The sequence below is a fragment of the Ammospiza nelsoni genome, chromosome 3 (genome assembly GCF_027579445.1).
Source record: "Ammospiza nelsoni isolate bAmmNel1 chromosome 3, bAmmNel1.pri, whole genome shotgun sequence".
Classification (NCBI taxonomy): domain Eukaryota; kingdom Metazoa; phylum Chordata; class Aves; order Passeriformes; family Passerellidae; genus Ammospiza; species Ammospiza nelsoni.
The window spans coordinates 26,973,288-26,997,763 of NC_080635.1; the positions used below are offsets into that span (position 1 = coordinate 26,973,288).

Below are 24,476 nucleotides of genomic sequence, written 5' to 3' on the forward strand. Positions count from 1 at the left end.
TTTTACTATTATTATGAGTTGATTATTTTTACGAATTCCAACTTAAAGATTTTCTAAGACTGTCACTGTCAAGTTGAAACATTTCAGCTTTACTAATCTTTTCACCTATTAGTACATCATACTGACTGAAAGCTGAAGGATCATTTTGCTATTGCCCATAACTGCTTTAATCCTTCCTATAATTCCAGAGAGCACCACTGGGAAAGCTCTTTATTGTATACTGTGGCAGTGACCTGCACACCAGAAAGAGTCAGGGCTCTGCAAGTGGCTGACAGGACCTGGTCAGGACTCCGACATTCCATGTTAGGCTAAATTGATAGACTTGTTAGGATCTACAGACTGCTTTACATAAGGTTGTTGTAGGAAAGGAGAGAATCCTAGATAGCACATCTATTGATGGAACAGATAAAAACTGCTCAAACAAAGCTGGGAAAACATGGTGCTGGGCTTGTTTGATTTTCAGTGAATTTATTTCAGTGTACAGATTGAAGTACAATGAAGTAAGGAAAGGTCAGAGGCATGGGAAGAAGTTGCTATATTCTGCAAATCTGTAAAACTCAATTTTTGGCAAAATGAGGATTTTTTTTTAATGTACAGAACTTCATTGTCTGGAATAATCTCCTTTAAGAGCTGAGGTTACAAATATGGAAGAGCATCAGAGAGTGAAATATGGGAAGTAACTGGTGGAGGGTTGTACAATTCCTATGATTGATTTTAAACTGAAAGAGCACACAAGTTCTTCTAAATGGTGTTCAGCAATGCATATAGTATCTTAGAAAAATAGACAGGAGAATGTTATAGCAGTCATAAGATGGATAATTTAGTTAATAAATTAATCTAAAAGCTGAATTGCAGTGATGAAAACGATCTAATGCAGAATAATGTTTTACAAGAGCCTTTAATAAAAATTCTTGCCTTTTTATCATGTGTGATTATGCAAATCCTCCTCCTGAAAATTCTACATTTTACAGAAATAGAGAGAGAGTGTATACTTGCAAAAATCTGATATAGCCAAATAAATTTTTGGAAAAATGATAAAAGAAGCTCCATTCAGGTGGCACTGTAAATCTGCCATGCAGTGATTTCCCATGTCATTTGTGAGTCTGGATATGATTGGAGAGCTCAATGCTGCTGGGAGTTTTGTTGTTATTGTAGATCCTGCCTTCTCTTTTGTCAGAATCCCTAGCATTTTTTCTCTCTGTGTCTGAATGTGATAGCTAACAGACTTCATCATGCTGTCGCTGGGTCAGCAAGATCTGATGCCGTTTGAGACTTGTTTACTGTAAGTCTGTCATAGAAGAGCTGATTATAGCAAATAATCTCATTCATTCAGTTCAGATTAAATGGGGAGATAAAAGTATTTTGGTTCCTAAGTAATTGATTTAAAAATGCAAACTTGGGTGAACAGAGCTATTTAATGAAGTCAGCTGTGACTTGAGACTAAGGGAGAGAGTTGTAGAATTTTTTAGTATGAACTTGCAGAATCAGTTTGTAGCACACATCAGGAGGAAAGAGGAAGAATTTTATGCATTTTTCAGAAGTACAATGGTACTGAATAAGAGGCCAAAAGTTCAGTGGAATAACTAATGGAATGATAAATTTCAGGTCCAAATCTTTGCCAAACTGAAATTCAAACACCTTTCTTATTCAAGACCAGATGTGCTGCATCAATGAACTCTTAAAAGAAGTGAGTCATGGAGTTGGAGGCAGATCAGTATTTTAAACTGGAGAGTTACAGGCCCATTAGCCAGTTTGTCATGATGTAAAAAGGAGGTCTTTTGAATTTGTACATGATGGTAGGAAGCAAAGGATTAGATTAAAGTGATTGGTTTTCATAGTGAGGGAAATTAGTATCAGAACCCACCAGAGATGAATACTCTGAGCCACACTGTTATGAGTGGGAACTCATGATGCTGAATGACTAGTTGATAAAATTATGGATTACATTAAATATCCATAAATGCTAAGGAACATTAATGGAAAATACATCTCAGAGTGTGTGTATCCATTGTTGAGCTCTGGATCAGGTAAAACTAACCTGAAGAGAACCTTGGCAGATGCTTGGTGATTTTGGAAAGAGTAAGCAATGCTAGAAATCAGATTGCTATTCTGCATGATAAACCTGTCTCTTAAGTACTTCATACAGTCTCTGTCTCTCATCTCAGAAGGGACATACGAAAATGAAGAGAGGCTCAGAGAAGAAAAATGGGGATTACTGGGGTAACGGAAGAATTTCCACATCATGGAGTAGTTAGAGTTAAGATCCCACAATTTGAAAAGAACTGAATGGTGGAGGGTAGTATAGGAAGTAAATAATGAATGAGGAGAAGGTGAAGCACCTTTGGTTTTTGTAAATCAAGAATAGGGAGATAGCCCTAATAAAGCAGCAGGCAACACAGTATTTTTTGACTAAAGATATTTTTTAAGCCTGAAATTGTATATTTAATCAAAATGTGATGGGCAATTCCACAGAAGAAAGGTCCATCCAGAGTGACCATTTAAAGATGTGAATACAACCCGAGTTTATTGCAATTTTGACCTGATGTATGAGTGATATCAGTGTGTATTTGTTACTCTCACTGACTGAATAGTCTAGATGAGTCTCTGGTCTGACTGTGTGCAATGTTATTTTGTATATTTATACATTATATATTGTTTAAGCAGGGATCTGGAACAACTTGGAAGACTTCATGCTGTCTATAAATCATGTATTTAATGTAACATATAAATTCATTAAATTTCATATAACATATAAATTCATAAATTCATATAAATTCCATCGTTTGTTTGGTGCAGGGATTTTTTTTCCTAGAAACAAGTTGCTTTGATATCAGATTTACAATTTATTATCTCTCAATTTCATTGCATATCCTTTTGTTCTTCTATTATAGAAATGATGAATAGAAACTTACGATAAATGTTATCTATGTAATTAATTGTTTCTCTCATCTCTCTAATACACACTCTGAGTGTTTTTGCTCTCTCCATGAGAGATTTTTGTGATTTTAATATTACTTATTGCACTATCTTAACCTCTTCTAATTATTTTAATTAAATGTTTACAAATACAATCATTGGAAGAGGAAACCTTGAAAATATGACTAGGATAGTTAACCTTGATCAAAGACAAAAGAATCTAGAAGAATAAATATGCAATATTAAAATCAATATGAGAAGGACTTTTGAAATTATACTGCATTAAGAATACATGAGTCAGAGGAAATTATTTATGTTCCTGAAATCAAAGTAGTTCGCCAAGATCTCAGCCAGAGCACTGTGTGAATTTTATTGTGTCCATATTATATACAAGAAAATGAAAACTCATTTCTAGACTGAAGTCTTCTCAATAGGAAGGTATCTGTAGAGGAGGAATAGGGCAGCTTGTGCAAATAAGACCCCTGCCCCTCACACACCAAACTGGATATATGAAGAGTGTTAAAAAATTAGAATAGCCTTTTGGCCAGGCATCTTCTTGAAACAGGACATGAGGAATCACTTGGTTTGTTTTTTATAATTTTGGTGCCACTATAACATAAGTAACAACAGGACAATGACAATATTGAGTCATGTCAAAAGAGTCCAGTCCCTGAAGTGTTTGCTTCAGCCTGTCCATGTCTTGCCTGCAACTAAACATATCCATTTTAAACCTATGGTGTTAATTTTTAATAATGTTTCTTGGTGAATCAAATAAGGCCAAATTCTGCTTCTGGCTGCTGCTAAGGAGGTGTGAAGAATTACCATGCAGATACTCCCCCTGTGTACTGACGTAACAGATTGCACAGTACTGTAGTTTGACTTACAGACTGTAGTTTGTTTGGCATACAAAGCATCTAGTAATCTACAAAATAATTCTAATATTTACTCATGTAAGCTGCATGGAAGCTTTATTTAAATGGATCTAAATGTGCTACTCTGTAGAGAACCTCATCTTCCCATTGAGGTGGGGGAGCTCTGTATCTGCCTTTGACTGTGTCCTACACTGGGATAGACTCAGCCATGGATACCTTGTGTCACTCTACAGGATCAGGTTTTGCATGATGATGTTTAGGGCCTTGTTCCTCAATTTATCACCTACACGTTGCATTCCTCTGCTCTCAACAAATGTCTGAATTCTACTGACTAGCCCAGCACTTATTACTGGTGCAAGTTTTGATGTTGCAGAGACAGTTGTCCGGTTGTGAAACAAACAAAAAAAAAAGTCTTTTAGGTTTTTTTTCTTTTTTCAAATTTGTTTTTTTATTGAGAATGTAAGTGCTTACAAAATTTAATGTTCAAAGCTGAGAAATCGGGCAATTCTGTTTGCTTGTTACCCATCATCTCAGCATTTCAGGTTTATGTGCTGAAGTACTATTTTTATTTATCTTCATATATATTATGGTTTTTGCCACAGGACTCCTTTCTCATTCAGTGTACATAGTAACAGAGATCAGTGAATGAGAGCTATTCATGTTTTCTGTTATTCTTATTGGCCAATATGTGACCCACATGTGGTGTTCACATTCAATCATTACATTGAATTCAAAACTATTAATTTCTCCATAGGCTTTCTTTCCATTGTAGCTATCATTAGCATCTGAATGCCTCACAAACCGTAATTAATTAATTTTCACAAAGCCCCTGTGAGGTGAGATGACATTATTAAAAGAGGAATGAGCCACAGAGAAAAGTGCCAGCCTATATTTTGAATGCCTAAGTTGACATGTGTAAGGTGTGTTTTTTTAAGCTACTTAGCATTCCACGACACTTTATTTGGTCTTTGTCTAGCTTCCTCTTACTTAACTACAAGTGCCACACAACTTTGCAAATCAGGCCACAAATAGGTATTTATGAATAGCAGTTATTTGTTATGAAGGAGAAAATGCAGTAATGTAATCTACTGACTATCAAATCATGCAGACATTGATACCATCCAGTGTTCAAAAAGACATCTAGCTACCTTAAGCTTCCATTTGCTCATTATAGTTTCCTTCATCAATAACTACACACCACTGACCTACTTCAGAAAGAGATCCTGTGGGCACAGACCCTTGATGAGTCCCCAGGGCATAAATAAATTCCACAGTGTTGTGATATGTTAGAAGCCTAACACAATTCTGGCTTTCCAACATGGAAGAGAAAACACTGATTAATTAACAGCATGAAAATGGTATGTGTTTACCTGATAAATACCAACAGTTTCTCAAAGGCAGAAATTAAGCTGGCCACTTCTGGCTGCTAGAAATGTGTGAAATGGAAAGGCCCGGTGCAACAGGAATAGTTATACAGATCTTTTGTTTCTTTCCCATGTCAGTCTTCTGATGCCTCTTACTTCTTTTCTCACAGATATGTAGAGGGTGATGCAGAAGAAGAGTGATTTAGGTATAGGCTGCTGGCAGTTTTGGATAGTGGGAAAAGGTGAAGATATTCTCTATGTCTCCTACTGAAAGCCCAGCAGAACAAGTGCAGTTGACTGCACCCACTGAATTGATGAGTAGTAACTTGCAGGCTTTATTGAGCTGAACTTCCCATGCAGTTCTTGTTAAAGTCTTATATATGTATTTTTTAGGATATTCTGTAGACAATGCATATGTTCTAGAATGTGCAATAAAAGCATTTGTCTTCATTATCTCCTGTTAAACTTGTAACACCAAGATGTGCCTCTCTAACAGATTAGTTTTCTACAAGAGACTTCATAACTGTGATGATCAAGATATTTTTTGATTGTCACTTGCATTTATCTATGCCTTAGGTTGTGGGATTTTGGTGTTTTAGGTTGGGCTTGCTGGGAATCTACTACTCAAAGTTTAGTCTGTGTAGTTGACATTTTTTGGAGGCACTGTTGGGTGGTGCCTCTACCCACACCCCAGGCTTTGTCCTTATTAGGGTGCATTTAATGTTTCTGGACAGGCAAGTGTTTCTGACAGCTCAGAGCCTGTAGCCTTGTTGCAGAAATTCTTGACTGACTACAAAGCAGTGTACAGTATGACTCCTACCTGTTGGGCCCTTCAGGAGCAGCAAGGAGAGAAGCCTTGCAAAGCTGCAGAAGCACTTTGCACAGGTACTACTGTGTGTCTCTGATGCTCACAGTAGAGGATTTATTTATGGTAATTGTTTGATTGTCACAGTTTGTAATTTCAGACCACTTTGCAGATACTGAAGTGGGTTTATCTAATGTGTAATTCTTGTTTCATGTTCATGTCTAGTCTCAGCATCCGTAGACAAGTGTTTTACTTTATTGGGAAGTAGTAACAAATGACAATGTAAACCCTAACAAATATTTATATTTTCCAGAATTTTTGTCTTATTTTCTTATTTTTTAAAAATTCAGGGAATTTAGAGACAAATATTTATTTAATTTTGATTGAAGATAGAGATCTGTGTCTCCTAGTTGCTTTGAAATGTCATGTCACTCTCTAGCTGCTATTTACTCCTTTAAATGGATGCCTGAAGGACACCAGGTTAAACAAATCATGACAATCAACAGATACACTGCTTACCACATGTATCTTGAATTTACTGCTCTGAGGGTCTCTGATTTTCTGAGAGATTGATAACTCATTCCAAACAGACACTGATTGTTTAGTCAGTTGAGTTTATTGTTTGCAATTTGCTTCTCCAGGAATTTATTAATGAATACTACACCTTTAATTACATTCTTTGTTTACAAATATCCTTCTCCTGTTTTCTGGAAAATACCAGGTAAGGTGGCTCAATAATACCTTATCATTTTGAAGAAATTTAACAGCAACAACAAAAATCAGCCTAGTTTTTCTTTCTCAGGGCTTTGTAAAGCACTTGTTGATCATAGCCTCCGACGAAGTGTATCTACAGTTCAATAAAAATTCTCAAACAGAGGGGAGGATGTATATAAATAAAATTTTAAATTGCATTTCCTGGCAACGTGAATATTTGTGTTCTGGCATAAGCAAATAGGCAGAAACAAATTAGATTACTGGACTGTCACTAAAACAGAGCTATCTGCTATGAGCAGGCAGAAAATTTAAGACAAAGAAGCATGTATAGAGGCATCTAAAGTAAAAGTTATGAGTGGGTGGTGAGAGGCCTTTTGGATGAGGTATTTCTGATTCTAAGAAAAGCAGTGACTCAAATTTAATAAAAGCACTTTAATATAGGTAAAATATTTTAAAATCCTATTTTAGCTTCCTGGCATGTAATATTTATATATAGTTGTAGCTGTTAAACTCATTTTAATGGATGAATTTTTATGTAAAAGTAAAAAAAGATGTTCTGTGCTGCAAGCAGCAGGTGTGTTTTTAATCTTTAATAGGTCACCTTCCTCAGTGCAAGCAGGCAAGCTGTTATTGATCAAAGAGGTTTTGTTGGGTAGCTCTCAGATTATTGAGTGACAAACTTTATTGGATTTGACTTAACAGAAGTCAGAAGACAGCTGAAGCATAAGAGCTTGCACTACCATCAGAGTCATTTTACGACAGCCAGGGAGCAAAGCTCAGAGATGGATACTGAGCTCTTTGCTGGCCCTTGGAGATTAACTGAACAGCCTTCCTACCAATTCCCAAGCCTGTCAGCAGAACCAATTAGATTTTCAACCAGTAGACAAGAAGGGTGGCACTTGGGGACCTTTTTGCTTTAGGTCAAAGGCTTTTCAGACTGCGATGAGATGACATTGATGATGACACGTTGAGCATTGGTTGGTTTTAAGACAAGTTAAATTAGCAGTCTTGAAATGATTCCAACTGTCTCCTGACTTCTCACTGTTGCCATATTCAGTGGATCCTGTCAGGAGCAGGTTGATGACTTAATAGTCTTTCTTGAGTGGATTTGAGCACTTTGGCTGTGTGTTTATGTGTAGTTGTCATGCTTAAAATATTCATATAAAGGTTTGAAATATTTATTTGAAGGAGCCTTCTGCAGAGTTCAGCAATACAGCTCTCAGTGATTCTGCCTACCTTTCCTCTCTCTGTTTTTGCTGCTCTAAGCAGTTGTTGCTAAAAAATGCCTTTAACTATGTTTGATCTGTATGAAGTGGCATTGTTTCTTGTGGCTATTGATAACATAAAGCACTTAGGAAATGTAAGAATTTATTCAGCATTTGATTTCCAAAGCCCTGGATGGCAAGTTCCAGTCCCACCTGTAAAAACATTACAATGGTTTTGAGACCATTCCAGATTAGAAAAGGTGTATTCAGCCTTGTAAACATTTTGTGTTCTTTGATTCTAATTCAAATGGATTGTGATAGATGTGGAAAAAGGAGAAGAGGAGAAAGGGATAGGAATTAAGATGAAGTCTGCCATAATTAAACTGCCTTGGGCTATTGAAACAAGGGAGCAGGATATCATGAGGCTGTTCTTTTAAAACTATGTGATACTTTATAGACATTTCCCTTTAGTGGATTGACTGCTACTGTGTTGTAAAAGGAGCTAAAGAAGTAGAAGTGAAGTAAGCTAGTTTGCTTTAAATTTGTACCTTAATGTAAACAAAATCCCAACTGTTACTAGAAATAAATTAAAGCTGTCAACATGTAGGTGTTAAAATTAGCATGTCTGTAACTTTTAATGTGTGTTAATATTAAATACTCAGCATTTAAAGGGAATGGCTAGAATATTTATTTCTGAATGCCTAAGGTTAAACTCCTACATCTAAACCCATGTTTATTCACCAGATTAGGTACTTACCCTGTATTTAGATCTTGATGTCAAGCATTCAATTGAAAATGTTGGTGCTATTTATTTGAATTTTATATTCTCAGTTACTATTTTCTCTCAGTAAGAATTCTTCATCTTTTTTAAGGATGGTGATTTAAAAAAAAAAAGAGAAATGAGCAATCACCTGGAGCTTTTAGCCATTATTCTAAGAACCACAAGCAGTATAGCACAGAGGTGATTGACTGCCATTTAAAGTATATATTCCAGGCAACTAATATTCCAGTCAACAATATTATTTTTCTGCAGGAAATATTTTTTGATAGCTGCAAAAAGTGATCATACCCAGATCAGGAAAAAAAAGCAAAGAATTTGGACATCTGTCTACCATGATAAAATCGAGTTTTAGGTGTTGCATGCTTCTGAGTGATAACTTTTACAATTAGAATCATCCTAATTTTTCCTAATCTGATATTTGAAATATTTTATGCCGCGCTGTTAAAGATTTAATCACAAATTTGATGTGACCGTAGTCAGAGGCAGCCAACCTGTGATGACTACAATTTTGATGATCAGTGACTTGCAGAATGATCGTGGCATCTGCCTCAGTTCTCCTGTTCTATAGGTGTAAATAAGTTGTAAATATCTAAAATAAAAGGTGATGTTAGGATAGTTGTCTAATAAGCAGTAAGACTTCTGTTTGTTCAAGGTACTTTCCAGTTTAGTGGATAAGTTGTGAATATTAGGGAGAAAAATAAAATTATTTATTGGGGATTTTGGCTACTAGAGAAAGAGCAAGGAATGATCTGCTGAATTGCTTTGGTGGCCTCCATAAAATGCATTAAAGAGTTATTTCTGGAGGCTGGATATAACATGCATTCTCTCCTAGGCCATTTTAATAGAAGCCTGTTATTTTTAATAGAATATTGATTTTGAGGAAAGAATATGCTGCATTTTGGATCAATTAAACTATTTATATGAGGCCAGAATATTGAGCATAAATAAGAAAATTGTACATATATAATATTTTACAAGCACTGTTGTCTCCAAATGATGAAGGAAAATGTGGGACCAGAACATTGAATTGAGTGAGTCAAGGCCTACCTATCAGGGACAGTGTTAAGAGCAGTGGCTTATTCTACCTATTAATCTGGACTTCTGCTTTCTAGACCTTGCTGATTTCAAATGTGTTAATATTTTCATGGTACTTTTGTGGCCAGTCAGTTCAGCTCCCTGTTTAAACCTCTAAGACTAAGAATCTCCTGAATTTTGTTAGAAGAAAGTCAAAGCATCTCCAAAAAAGTTCATGAAATTTTCAGTGATATACAAGCCACCAAAATAATTGGCAGTTGCTATCTTATTACTGACAAATTTATATTTTATATTTTTGTCGGTTTTTTATTATTTTCAGCTGTCACCCAATGAATCTTTTAAAAAACTTTGCTTTTCCAATTAGGAACCTCTGTTACCAGGGTTTTTTTCCCCATGTAGATTATTGTTCTCAGTGGGCTCCCTATTCACCTTCTGTTTTGTAATCAAAATAATTAGGTCTCCTTTTTGTTCTTCTTTAAACAGGCCTTTATAGACTTTCATAATTCTTCTTTGAAACCTCTTGAAGTGCAGACTGCATCGCTTATACCAATATTTACTAATCAGCCATATTAGCCAGGAAAGAAGTATAATGCCTTTTTGCAGGCAATATTCTCTGCCCACAAATAGGAAGACATTAAACCTTTGAAGAACTGACTCTCCCACCACAGAAGTGTTCACAGAGTTTTTTTTATCCTGGGTGTGTGAGTTTACTTTTACATTTGGTGGTATGAACCATGATTTTTTTTAATGCATCCAAATTGTCAAGAAATCCAGACCACACTGTAATATTGAACTGTCTTCTTCATGATTATTCCCAACATCAGCTATTATGTTATCTGCAAATTAAATATGTAATGATTTTATGTTTCCAGATGAAGATGTTAAATGACATGAGGTCAAAAATATACCATCCTGGGATCTCACAAAAAATACATGTTCTCAATATAGTGACTTCCATTTTGAGGCTTTCTTTGTTTGGGCCATGCTGAACTTCTGTCAATATTATTTTAGAATCCAAATATTTGTTGCTTTATAAAAACTTCATCAGCACACCCTTTATGAGATATTAAGCTATGTTGGCTAGCATTAATTTTATTGTCCTCTTTTAATTTCTTATTAATGAAAATCCTATGACCATCCCATTATTGTATCTAGGGCCAATATCATGTTGTCAGAGCTACCTGGCTTATTTCATTTGCCCTTTGTTGAATAATGATTTTGTACAGGTTTTCATCCAGTTTTCTGGAATTTCTCTGCAGTTCTGAGATACATTAAAGATCAACATCAATTGAGCAAGGAACTGCTACGCTATCATAAAATGCTCAGCTATGAGTTAGCTGTGTGTATACTGATTGAAAAATATCTGACTGTTGTATCTGTCATTGAATATCTTCCTGAGATATTGTTGAAAGGTACTATATTCTCATCACTTGATCAGAGCAGGTTATCCTGTTTCATTTCCTAAATGCAGAAAGTAATTATTTATTGAACTTTTCAACCTCTTCTGCATGATTTGTGATGGATACAATTTATAGATCCTCCGTTGTTCGTATGTCTTGAAACTCATTTAAATTATCCTTAAATCTTCAAACAATTGATTTCTTTTTTCATCTATTTGCTCCTCACATAAACTTGAGACATTTCCTAGCTTCAGTATCTTCTTTAAATACTAGAATTTTAAACTACTTTTTAGATTAGTGTATATTTTTCTTAGATTTGAACAAATTTGGTTTATGGACATTAGAAATAAGAATTCTAAGCAGTTTTCATTTCATGTGACCATTTTTGTGTTCAAATTATTTTCTCAGTCTGATTTAGCTTAGAATTATTTTCACATTATGAAATTGGCCTTTTAAAAATATCAGATCTGGTTTTGAGTTTGGGTTGCATGCCATCGTTTTTGTAGTGAATGTGTAGACTCATCATAGCTTGACTTTTAAATTCCCTGACTTTTAGTTCCACCATCAGTCTCTCTCTATCTTCTATATGAGGTTTAATGTGTAACTTCCCAATATTAACTCTCTTAAGGATTTTTCTACTAAGGCATTTTAATATAGTTTTAGGAATTTCATGAACTTTCAGAACAAGCAGTTGCATGTTGTTGACGTATGTCGCATGAGGTCAATCTCTGCTGACAAGTCAGATTTTTTTTTCTCCCCTTCACCTTAGAGGTTGTGTGGGTTAGTCATCCTGTTCAGCACCATGGCTTGATTGTTGCACCCAGCAGTGAGGAACCCACTTTGATCTATCCTACCTAATCCATGACTACTTAGTCAGGATCATTTGCTTCCAGCTTGGCAGTGATATAGATAATGTTGGGATTTATTTCCAAGAAAAACCCATACCTCTTATTCATGGAATGTCACTACTCTGAAAAGATCGAGCACAGAACAGCAGTGCAGGAGTATACTGGAAATCATGGTTTTATCAATGTGGATTTATTTGTAAGCAGGTTACAGGAGTGGACACCTGAGCACCATAAAGATACTGAGCAAGCACAATCAGACTGAAATGCTGATAACAGTGGACCCAGATGTTGCTTCAAGACTATAAACCCTCCCTTCCACCAAACAGTTTTGGTTAGCTCTGTGAGTCTATCATTAAAAAGAGACCTCCGAAGGAAATAAATAATTGTGTTATCAGGAAAATAGTGAAAGTTGGAAATTGTAATCCTCATCAGCTGTAATTCTTTCATTTGTGGTGAATCCTGAGGATGTGTACCTTGTGCCCAGACATTTTTGTCTGTTTTAAGTTTTCTTTAATTGTATCAGTTCACGTTATTGGAGGAAAGAGGTCAGGATTAGGAAAGTGATTCTTCCTCTGTAGGCGACGCTGGTAAGGTCACACATCAAGTGCTGTGTTCAGTTCTGGGACACACTTCCTTCACTACAGGAATGACATTGAGGAGCTGGAGCTTGTCCAGAGAACACAACGGAGCTGAGGAAGGGTGTAGGGAGTAAGACCTGTGAGCAGCTGAAGAAGTTGGAATTGTTTAGCCTGGAGAAGAGGAGGCTCAGGGGTGACCTTATCACCCTCTATAACTCCATGAAAGGAGGTTGTAGTCATGAGGGGGTTGGCCTCCTCTCCGGGATAACAGGTGACAGTATAAGAGGAAATTACCTCAGGCTGACTCAGGGGAAGTTGAGGTTGGACATCAGGAAGAACTTCTTCACAGAAAGGGTTGTAAAGCAAAGACCGGCATTGTCCTTCTTTCTTTGACTTCAATTGCAAGTATGACCTTTCAACAACTTTTAAATTGCTTTAACGTGTGTGACCAGCAACCAAAGCATTAGTCAGCCCCTGTATTTTGCTGGTTTTATCACTGTACTACAGTAGCAATCAAGAGGAGAGAACTGACACATTTATGGCCTGTGGCTAAGCAATTAGGAGAATCAGTACTGGATTACATCATCTTAAAGCAGATTTGTTGTGAGTGAACTAAGTTAACTTTCACACCCTGGATATCACAACAGTTTTAATCTTTCAGTAACATCTTGTGTAAAAATTAATCATAAGCTTGGCTGGATTATTTCTGACATCATGGAAAACATTGTGAAAAGCCATTCTTGTGCAGTTTTTTGATACATGAAGGATATGTCATAAATCTTCCCATTTTGCTTCAGTGTTTGCACAGTTTAATCACAATAGCCCCAGTATACTTACACATAAGTAAAATTCTCTGCAAATTATTAAAATATCTGTTGCTTAAAAACAGATAATGAACACAACAATGAATTTGGCATCACTTCTCCAATAGAAAAAAAACCCTCATTCCTTAGGTCTAGAAAAATTCAGGTTAAAGAGACAGAGGAAGGAGTTACATAAGGAGTATGTTGTACTTTGTATTTTGAAGTATTTTGAAGGAGTTGCATAATACAGAAAATTATGTCCCCCATTATGTAGAAATTCTGGTTTATTTTGGAAGTTAAAAGCCCTGCCTTGTAGGTTTTTTTCTCTACTTTTTTTTTCCAATTTTTGCTGCATAGCTGTATAATAAAATGCAACATAAGTAATTGGCAGAGAAAATTTTGTTGACAGGGAAGTTTTTAGCCTAGTAAAGGTGATGCATGTCAGTGGAGTGTCCTTTCTGTCACCTCATGTGCTTGTATCAGAGACATTACTAATTTGGCAGGCAAAACTCTTCCACATCTCTCCTCCTTTGGGGCTGGATAATTGCCCTGAATTCCTGTCTGTGTGAGTTGGCATTAGCATGTACTAACTATTGAGCTTACGTCAGTGTTATCTAAGCCTGGCAATGCACTGTTAAATCTGTGAGCAGAGAGAAATAATTTCTAAATTGCTATTTCATATGCCCTTTTCATATGCATTTTAGAAGATTTCTTCATTTCAGTCATGTTTATATAGCATTTCTGAAAAATTGCTAAGGTAAATTGAGAGGTTACACTTTTATTGTATGTTAGGTATGTAAGTAAAATAATGTGTGTATATATATATATATATATAAATATATAACATGGATGTGTTTTGTCTTATTACATGCAATATGAGATGCATGTAACTCTGATTAAGATGGTGTTTTCTGTTCACTGGTAGAATATGGGCTATATACCAGAACAACAAGGTACTGTAAAAATCAGTGGGAGATGATTAAGACTAGGAGCTCATAGTGGTGCAGCTTTCCATTTGGTCTATTCAAAAGTTCTTTACCCAGACTTCTTTTTAATTGGCAAATCACTTTCCCTGAAGTGTTCAATTAATATCTGAAAACTATCTACACATAGATAAATCTAAGAAATTGTCTAGAAACACTTCATTCTGTTTCCACATGAACAGTAATCTATACCACTTGTCAATAACCATCACAAATGCTAAAAACACCACCCAAACTTCCAAGAAGAACATGAAATTTCTCTAGTCCCCATTTTCCCCCCAAAGAGTCATTCACACTTGTTTCCTAGAAGAAAGGAAGGCTACTGGTTGGCTTCCTTGAGACCGTTTATCAGAAGATAATTACAACCTGTTTACATTGTTTAAAAGATTAAAAATTATTATATAAAATGGTATTCAAGAGCTAGATAGTTCCATATTTGAAGGGAAGCAAGTATGGGGATACATGGCTTCAAACTGAGACAGAGCAGATTTAGATTAGATATTAGGAAGAAATCCTTTACTGTGAAATTCTTTCACTCTCTCCCCACTGAGGGTGGGGAGGCAGTGGAACAGGCTGCGCAGAGAAGCTGTGAATGCCCGATTCTGGAAAATGTTCAAGGCCAGGTTGGATGGGGCTCTGAGCAACTTGATCTAGTGACGATGTTCCTGTCCATGGCAGTGGAGTTGGAAGAAGATGATTTTTTAAGGTCCTTTCCAACCCAAACCATTCTATAGTTCTATGATAGAAATATCACCTCACGTCAGGTGATATGGTGTCGTAGGAACTGCCATTTCTTCTCTAGATGGCTGCAAGTAAGTGGTTGAAAATAGCTTTGAAGTGATGTAAGATGTGCTTTGTTTACACAAAGTTGTCAAATGTGTGGGAAGAGTTTTTCTGTTGAATGCTTGGCATGAACTTGGAAGAGTTGTAACAGAGGGAAGTGGGCGGGTGTTGTTTTCCCTGAAAGCAATAGTGAAAGAATAAGCACTAGAGGGTTATTTGTCTGGATAAGCTAACAAGGCAGTTTCAGGGTTTAAAGATCATAACTTAAATATGTCGGCGTGTGGTGATACTTGCAATGAATAGAGTCCTGCCTCCCGCGGGTAAGGAATATGAGTGCACATCCAAGGTCTGTAGCAGGAGAGGCAAAACACAAAAGCAAATCAGGGAAACGGACTGCACAACAGGCGGCAGCAGGAAGACCTGACAACTAGGAATCGATCTAGTTCTGAGGAGTCAGGTTCAAACACATGGGGCCTGCATTACTTTGTAAAGGGAGGGTTGTGCACTGCAAGGTAAAACCATTGCACAGCAGCTCCTCACTTCAATTCATAACATTCCTCCTCATCTGTCTGCCATTGCATCAGGCTGGCCATGTATTTGTTCTAAACCAGGGTGTTTTGTGAGCTTTCTGCCCTGAGTAATTTTCTTCCTACCCCCTTTTTTTTATACCAAGGTGGCTTTAACAAAAGCTGTCTCCTTCAGTGTTGCTGGAGAAGGTTCTCCTTCAATTGCAGCAGTTCACAGTTAATGTGTGGACAAGCATAACCTGTAAGTACTGCACAGAGAATAAAACACTAGCCTTTATTTCATGTCTTTATTTTGCCCTTTTTAATATCTTAAGTGAAGATATCATTAGGTTACGATTCACTGAAATTCATCTAAGTTCCTGAATAGGATTATAAGTTTTATTTGTCAGGCAGGGCTAATAGTTGATCTTTTTAAGCAATCCAGTCACCTTTTAGAAAGCTTGATCCACTAATAAAACCTCTGTGTAATTGTGAAATATGTTGTATGGTCACTGATGGCCTAAATAGCATGCAAAGTATTTGCCACTAAAGCAAGCAAGCTGGCAATTTCTGGCAACGTCTGGTGGAGCTGTGTTGGAATGGGCAGAAAGGGCATTTCTCCTTACTGCCATAGTTTTATCACTCTTTTATATCTGATCATATTCTATGAATATCAATTGTATCAGTATATTACAGAGGTATTTGTTTATCTACTCATATTCTCTAAAAAGGTGTTACCATTAAAGTGTCATAAAGCTGTTCAAAACAACACATATTTCTGGACCATATCAATCTTATGAATGGCTAATACAAAATTGCTAAACAGAAAATATAATGCATTTTCCAGTGAAAAAGCTACAGCAAAACCAAGTTAAATCTTTTGGGGCCATATAACTTCTCTGTATTCAATTGTAGTTTAAATAAGCAACAATTAAATTGCCACAGGCTTCTCACTTTAAGAACAATTTCAGAGGTATATAAATTCAATAGCATTGCCTCTTTCTAAAAGTGACAGCCTCTGGAGCTATTTTCCATGCATGGCCATACCTTCACAAGGACTGTCTTATATCAGGAGGAAAAGTCATTCCAATTTGGGTGAGACTGATGTATCAGCCTGGAAAGAGAAAATATGTCTTCACATAGGATTATGTTCAAGTAAGTTTCTGGGATCAGGGGTTTTGAAGACAAGGGTTGTAAGGAATGTCTAGAGGATGGCTAGCCAAAGTCAGATCACTAAACTCTGTTTAACTGTAAAGACAAAAGTTATACTTCCGTTACTCAATACACAAAATCCTTCCACAGCAAACAGGGGAGGGAGCCTACACAGAGTCTACATCAACGCTAGAGATATATTAATTGCTGTACTGGATTGAGTAATTATTCTGTTAGGTAAAACGTGTACTTTTCCAAAGCTTTTGACTAGTTTTGTTGTGTCTGAAAACTAATCTGCTGAAAAGTCACAAATCCCCAAACCTCATCTTTATCTCAGCCAAAAATCAATAACCGGCATCATTAAGCAACTTGAATACAAGACAAAATTTCAGGTATTCCTAGCTCATATTACCTGATACTTTCTCTTATTCTCTGAAATGCCTTTCTTAGACTTTGTGTGTCTCCGTGGAAATGTCAGTATTTTTGTTATGTGGGATGATATATCCACTTACTCTTGCAGTGATTCTGTTGTGGTTGTAGTCTAACTAATACCTCCCCAAAGAAATCAGCTCTTATCTGCCTTCTCTCTGGAACTTGGTGAAGATATCATAGTCTGTAGGAAATAAGGTTAGAAGTGAGCTCCAAAGGTCATCTAATCTATCCCCATTACCTCAATATCACCTTCAGGGAATATGGCAGTGGCATCTGCTCCTCTTTTGTATTGTAATTCCTCTCTGCTTCATGACTTACTGGTGACAGAAACAGCATTTTTTGAAAAATGCGGGTGTTATTATTCCTGGAACAACTTGTCTCTTTTATTGGAGGAAAAAATGAAAAATGTTTCTTGTTATCTGTCTATGGCACAAAGGATTTCTGGATCGTGTGCTAACATGACCAGTCTAGTCTGTTCTCAATATTTCTGAAGAAGAGCTAAACAGTAGGGAAGCCCTAAATGTAGAACTCGGGATTTTTTCATCAAAGTGCTCTGTATCAATATGTGCAAGAATGACACAGATTTCTCTAGGAAAAAAATGTTAGTTTTGGGGCATTTTCTGGTTTGAAAGACAGACAAAGATTTCTGATTGATTTTATGTCAAAAGGTCTCCTTTAAAAAATTCTGAAATTTCAAAATTTGGTCTTCAAAACTCACCTTTACTCAGAAATTTAATTTTATAAACAAAGTAAACACTAGGATAATTCTGTCTCTGAGAATATTTAAACAAAATGTTTCCTTTGGTTGAATTCCTTTAATTTTAGTTGGTTTTCCTTCTTTAGATTGTCAGTATGTGATAATTTTAGACCAGGATGTAGACTGGAATGTTTCATAATGCCCTAATTTGAAAAATAGCCAAAGATTGACAGAGACTTAAAAGTATAAAGACCATTGGTATGCTATAGAACTTGAATAATATGTTCTTTCCTAATGGTTCTGTCCAGGTGATAATCTGTCAAAACCACTTGTCATGCCTGCTGTAATACAAGTTTTGATTTCTATATACTTTGATTGAGATGTCTTACACCAGATGAGTGTAACTGGATATACCTTACTTTCAATTTTGAGTTTTATTGGGTCACCATCCAAAAAGAGATACCTACATTTATGTATATTTAAGATATAGGCAGCTAGGAATTGATACCTCTGAAAATTTCCATCTTAAACAGAAGATGCAAATTTGTTTTGGTATGCAGAAGGAAGTTTTTCATTCTCAAATAATTTTGAATATTATATATTACACATTCTCAATGTAATTTTGAATGTACTTTTATTCTATCTTTACCTTAATAGTTTCAGACTTGAAAAGATAGTTAAGATCATTGACAGTGTATCTAAAGAAGAGATAAACATCCAGAGAGCTTTCAAAATCTGATCCTATTGAGCCAGGGTATATCACTCTCTCATCTCCCTCTCTAATCTATTGAAACACCACCCTTCAGCGAACCTGAAGTAAGGATATTGTAATTCTTCAGACATTCCTGAAAAATTAATTTGGTCCACAATCCATAATGTGCTTTTGTTTGAAAATTGGCAAAAGAAATTAATTTTAGTAATTGTATCAAGAAGGTGTCATTGACCTCCCTTTCTAGATTCATCTGAAACCAGTATATCACAACTCAAAAGATTTCTTATAATAGCTAGATGTTTTTGTTGCCCACTGAGAATCACAGAGCATGAAAATTGCATGTTTTATTTTGCTAGTGTTTTGAATTAGAAGTTGATGGTCTTCCTTTTGAAGTATTTAAAATATTATCTTGTTATAATTCTGTATTCAGTAAGATTGAATGAGAAGGTTGTGTGGTGTCACTTTATACAATTGCCATTTAATTCTTATTTCTTTCTTGGCAAGTAAATACAATTTCTAAATGTAATTGGTGTAATTATATGCACTGAACAACTTTATGTTGAGCTTCATGTTATATCACATTTTCCATTTATATAGTTGATTTTAATTGTAAATTACAGTCTTTAAAAGTCACTGCTTGTTTCCTTCTCTCATTGAAGAGGTTGACTGTTGTTGAACTCAGCTATATCTCCTCATTTAGTCAAAAACATTCTTTTGTACACTGGTGTTCTTTTATCTGCTTTGTATTAAAAGGAATGAATTTTCTTAGCATTCATATATCTGAAAAGGTAATTTAATCAAATTTTTTCACATATTTCCAATAAATGCGTATATTGTAAGCACAAAATTGCTTAACTTCAAAAAAAAAAGCCTATCCTGAAGTTAGGAAAAAACCCCCAAACATTGACACTTCTGATATTTCTCTAATAACTGAGGTACAGGCTTGTAAACAGTACCTAGGTCCTGAGTAGGGGAGAGAGGTGTGTAATCCCACAGCTAGATCCTAGGCAGATAGAAAGAAGGCATCCTTCATCAGCTTCTGTCACAGCTGGACAGTAGGATTGTTTTCCTTTCTTTTTCTTTTGGTATTTTTATAGCAAATTCTAAGATAAAACATTATAATGGACAATGACCATTTGGTATTGTATTTTTTTCCCAAATAAATGTAATTTTTAAAAATTCTGATCCTGCTGACATTTTTTTGGTTTTTTGTTTGTTTGTTTGTGGGGTGTTTTTTTTTGTTGGTGGTGTTTTTTTGGGGGGGGATATCCCTTTTTTTTGCTATAATCTCCTTTCATACCCCTGTTATAGAAATTTTTTTATATAATGTAAGCTGCTCATCAGCATGTTCCTCACAGATTTCTCCTTTATTTTACATGATGTATAGTTGGTTTTTAAATTTTTCAACAAAATTTATGTGAATCATTTGTATTCCACTGATTATGACATTTTTATTCCTTTGTAAAGTATTTAGTAGAAGAGAAAATTGGTAAGTACAAAAACTTTTCCTAGTGTACTGATTTTAAAACCTGCTGTTTTGAAATTGTACTTGATGGGGTCTGCATTTGGTCATATTATATCCAGCTTCAGGTTTAGAGTTTCTGTTAAAATTGTTTCATATTACCTGTGCAGGTCTTTCCAAAATATACTCTGTATTCTGGAGTGAGGGTGCCTTTTGACATCATTAAAATGATATGTGATTGAAATTTCACATCACTGTTGCTTTTTAAGTCTTTGCACAGTGCACAGATGCTAATTCAGATACTATTGTCCTCTAGGATCTGGGTATCTACTGTGACAATTCAGAGAAAGGCAAAAAACATACAAAACCCATTGCCTAGATTTAGTAAGAACAATTTCTTGCACAAAGAGCAGGGAAGATAATCAAACATACAGTCAATACCCCATATTAATAGAGATGCTTCTGTAGGTAATTCTTTCTAAGAGTAAAGTGGGTATGCAGTACTGCTGGTGATGTTTTGCTGTATGAGCAAGTGGAAATAAAACTTACTGTGTGTAATACAGAAAAATGACACCACTTTAGGTGCTTTCATGCTGTAGCCTAGTGACAGTTTTGGTCAGGGTTAAATGGATTCATTAGGTTCCATTAAAACACCTGTAACTCTGAAATTTCAACAATTTTGACGTACATTTATTTTCATGAACTCTGAATTTTCATACTCTGAATCAGGACTGTTTAAAAAATCAGCTTCACAAAATTTTTGAAAAATTATGTGCATAAGCTTTTTTAAAATAATGTAGGCTGTGCCTCTACTTTAGGACAGTCAAATCAATATGAATGTCTTCAGATTCCTCAGCAATTAGCAGCAGGTGAAGGTTTTCTCTGCCTTTTCTTCTGAAAAGGTTTGTGTGCAGCAGCAGGAATGAGAGACAGTAAAAGAGTAGCGGGAGGAGGTGGAAATACCAGGGATAATTCAATCTAATTTCAAGACTTTTTATATTGACCTCACTTAGGATATCAAATACAGATATATTGAATATATTTTAATGCAAATGATAGCACTATTTTAAGAAGATCACTTTCACCTGTAGTTCTGTAGGATTCTTCAGTCACTATTTGCTTTAGAAAGTACTACTAGAGAACAAATGAAGCAAACCATCCTAAAATTTCCACAGAATTTGGGGCACAAAAATGGTAGCTCCGACTTTCCACTGCATAAATGCTCAGCAGTTTGCCTTAAACTAAGTGTAAAGATTTGTCTGTTAGGAATTTCAGTGTATTATGAAAATATGTTATTTCTTTACCTGGGTGTTGGCTGAAGATCTTATTAACAGAATATCTATTCCCTACAGTCTAGACTAAAATCCTGTGTCTTAAAAAGATTTTTAGAGGCTTGAAGATTTCCTTTTTCTGTTGTTCTCCAGAACAGAAATTTTCTCATTCAGCAAGAGCTGATGAATAATGTTCTCCTATGGCGTATTCCATAGACAATGTCCCTTTTCCAAAATTGCTGCTGCCTCCTATTGCTCTCAATGGGATTGAAGCCACAGTTGCCCTCAGCAAAGATACACTTCTGCAAAATGACTAATGCTTCCCATTGTTTCCAATATGAGTGGAACTGCTCTTAGATAGGATAATTGTTCCTGAAGCACAGGAAATAAAAAACTTTAGCCAGCAATGGTGACTACATCAGAAATGCGGGATCAAGATGTTGTCTTTTAAAATTAGTTTCATTTAATCTACAATTTCAAATACTGTCCTATAAGAATTGTGCAAAGTTGCAAGATTGGTAAAACTAAAATACTGTGGGAGATGTAGCTAAGTCTAATGATACATTTATTTCTGACAGTTTCTTGGGTTTATAATTTTTATTTTTTTGATTTGTTTTCAGTATGCAGGCATGTACTATGTTTTGCTTTCATCATTATTTTACCTTACCTTTTCCACTATCTTTAATATAATACTTTTTGAGGGAATTGTTGCTAAAAGATTAATAAAGAGAACAAATGTTCAGGGCAGCACATTAGATGCCAGTTTTAATTATTCAGAGATATAAGAAACAAGTTATTATATTCTACTAATATATCTTATACTCACTAAAATTATCATCAAATGACCCCAAAGGTAGCACACTGACATCATTTGGACATTATAATTTAAACAAAGTACTATAAAAACTATATTATAAAAAAATGAACATAACCTGCATTTTGTTTATTAGTATATGTTTAATATATTAGATTGTGTTTTGAGTCAATAATATCTGTAGTTCAGGGATGGTTCTGTTACTGTAACTAAATCTTAGGAGTGTCATAAGTACTTGAAGTGGTTTTCCCTGTTTTAGTGGCTTTTTCTTTCTCAACTTGTTTCAAAAGTTAGTGTGTAAATCTTGAACTGACAAACTATAAGAAGAAAAAATGTTACAATCATTCTTTAAAAACATTAAGGAGTAGTTAATATCAATGTTTTTAAAGGGAGAAAGAGGAAGACACTTCTTTGTATGTATTTATTACTGCTTTCAGATATCTGAAAATAGAGTGTTTGCTGCTGTTTGATCTCTTGACGTCAGACTGGTTCTTGCTGGAGGCAACAGTGCCACTAGAGTGTTTCGACCTTGTTTTCTTCTATTTTGTCCTTTTTCATGCCATTTGGTAATGTAAACAGGGAATACACGTATTTTTTAAATGACAATTGCAAAACTAAGGCCATGCATTATTTCTAAAGTGAAAAAACTGAAGTTTTTTTCTTTTACTGGAGTATTTTGCTAGTGAAACTTGTATTGACAGCTTCAAAGCATATATAGTAATCTCAAAGAACTATGACATATGATCATAAGAGAAGAAATGTAAGAGTTGTAAAAACAAGGAATAAATGTGGAATGCTTCTATTTCATGAGTTCAACTTAATGGACTTTAGTGAACTCTTACCTGGTTTTTAGTGGTGAAAGATCAGAATTATCTCCTGCCTGTTTAATTTCTTTGTTCACATTGGTAGTTTTTGGTATTCTAATTACATAGAAGCATTAAGATCTCATAGCCATATCATAGCTCACCATCTCTAATTTGTGACTTCTTGTATAATTGCAAAACAATATCCATAACATTTCAAAATTAATTAATCGAGAATATTTAAGTCCTTGGGTTTATAGATTGGAAGGGAAACTGATGTCCCAGGCCAAAAAGCATGTTGTCTTTTGGGGTGGTGTAACAATCAGCCCAAAGAAAGAACGAGGTGCCAAAGGGTAGAACACTGGTTTGTTTTATAATAAAGGCTTTTTCAAAAGAAATTATAATATTTACTAATGACAGCATAACTGAATTTAGCATTTGCTCATGTGACAAAAAAGGAAAAATTAATTGGGTGCTAAACTTCAATGATGAGTTAATGCACACCTAAAGAAGGGATAGCGTATTAGGAGGATCATGTCCCAAAATAGCATTGTGTTCACAGGGTCCAAATTCTAAGTAGTTAAAAGGGTAAGCTGAAGCCAAACAGTTTGTGGTTATTTGTTTGAATTTGAATAGGTTGTAGACTGTTAAAACTCAGGTGATAAAGTTAGACATCTAGTGACCTTTGGGTTTCCATTTCCAGAGCAATTCAGAAAACCTGTCTTAGATTTCTGCTCTGATGAGCCCCTTGTTTCTGCATGGATTATCTACAAAGCCAAGGCTAAAACCATTTCCTGATATTGCTACTTAAGTAATGTGTCCAAGCATAGTACAAAACCACTCTAGTACCTGAGATATTGCCGTGAGATGGAAAAGATACAGAGAAAGTGAGGCAGAGTCTACACAAAAGAATGAAACGACTGTCTGAGGACAATGTGGAAAGTCCCATATTTATTCTGGAAATAGAAGATGTATTCACACTTGGAATTGTGTGAAAACAATGGCATGTGACAAGATTCACACAGAGAGGAAAATAAGGAAGGTGTAAGGTGCAAGTGACTTGCTTATGGTCACATGGTAAGTATGTAGCAGATTCCAGAATCACACTAGGTTTTCTTCCATTTACAGGTTATATTTGCTGTCCTGCATTGGTTTCAGTGCAAATTCTCAAAGACTTAGGATTTACTCTTGCTCTATTAAACTGACAGATTTCTGATGGATCTAGAGTTGTTGTGAACTGCTAAAAAGGAGTCATGGAATATGGCTGTATGTTTTTTTGTAAAACAACAAGATTTGTCATACTCTATCAGAACGAACATGTCAAATTCAGGAGTGACCATTCCTCATATTGCAGAAATGCAGAAATCTCTTCCATATTCCTTCCAGTCATGCAGTACTTAATGTGAAGACTTTTTCAGAATTTGCAGAAGTCAGTGCATTGTCTGATGCAGGATACAGAATAATCGTATTTAACATGCATAATTTTGATCTGTGGATCAGAAGATCCCTTTGTCTGAACTGGGTTCGATTTTTAATATAA

The 24,476-nt window shown here is 35.4% G+C and overlaps 1 protein-coding gene across 1 annotated transcript in view; it reads left to right on the forward strand.

Moving 5' to 3' along the window:
- The window catches only part of CAMKMT (calmodulin-lysine N-methyltransferase), a 212,687-nt gene that overhangs the window by 120,739 nt on the left and 67,472 nt on the right, over positions 1-24,476 (forward strand). The gene's annotated exons all lie outside the window — the stretch shown is intronic.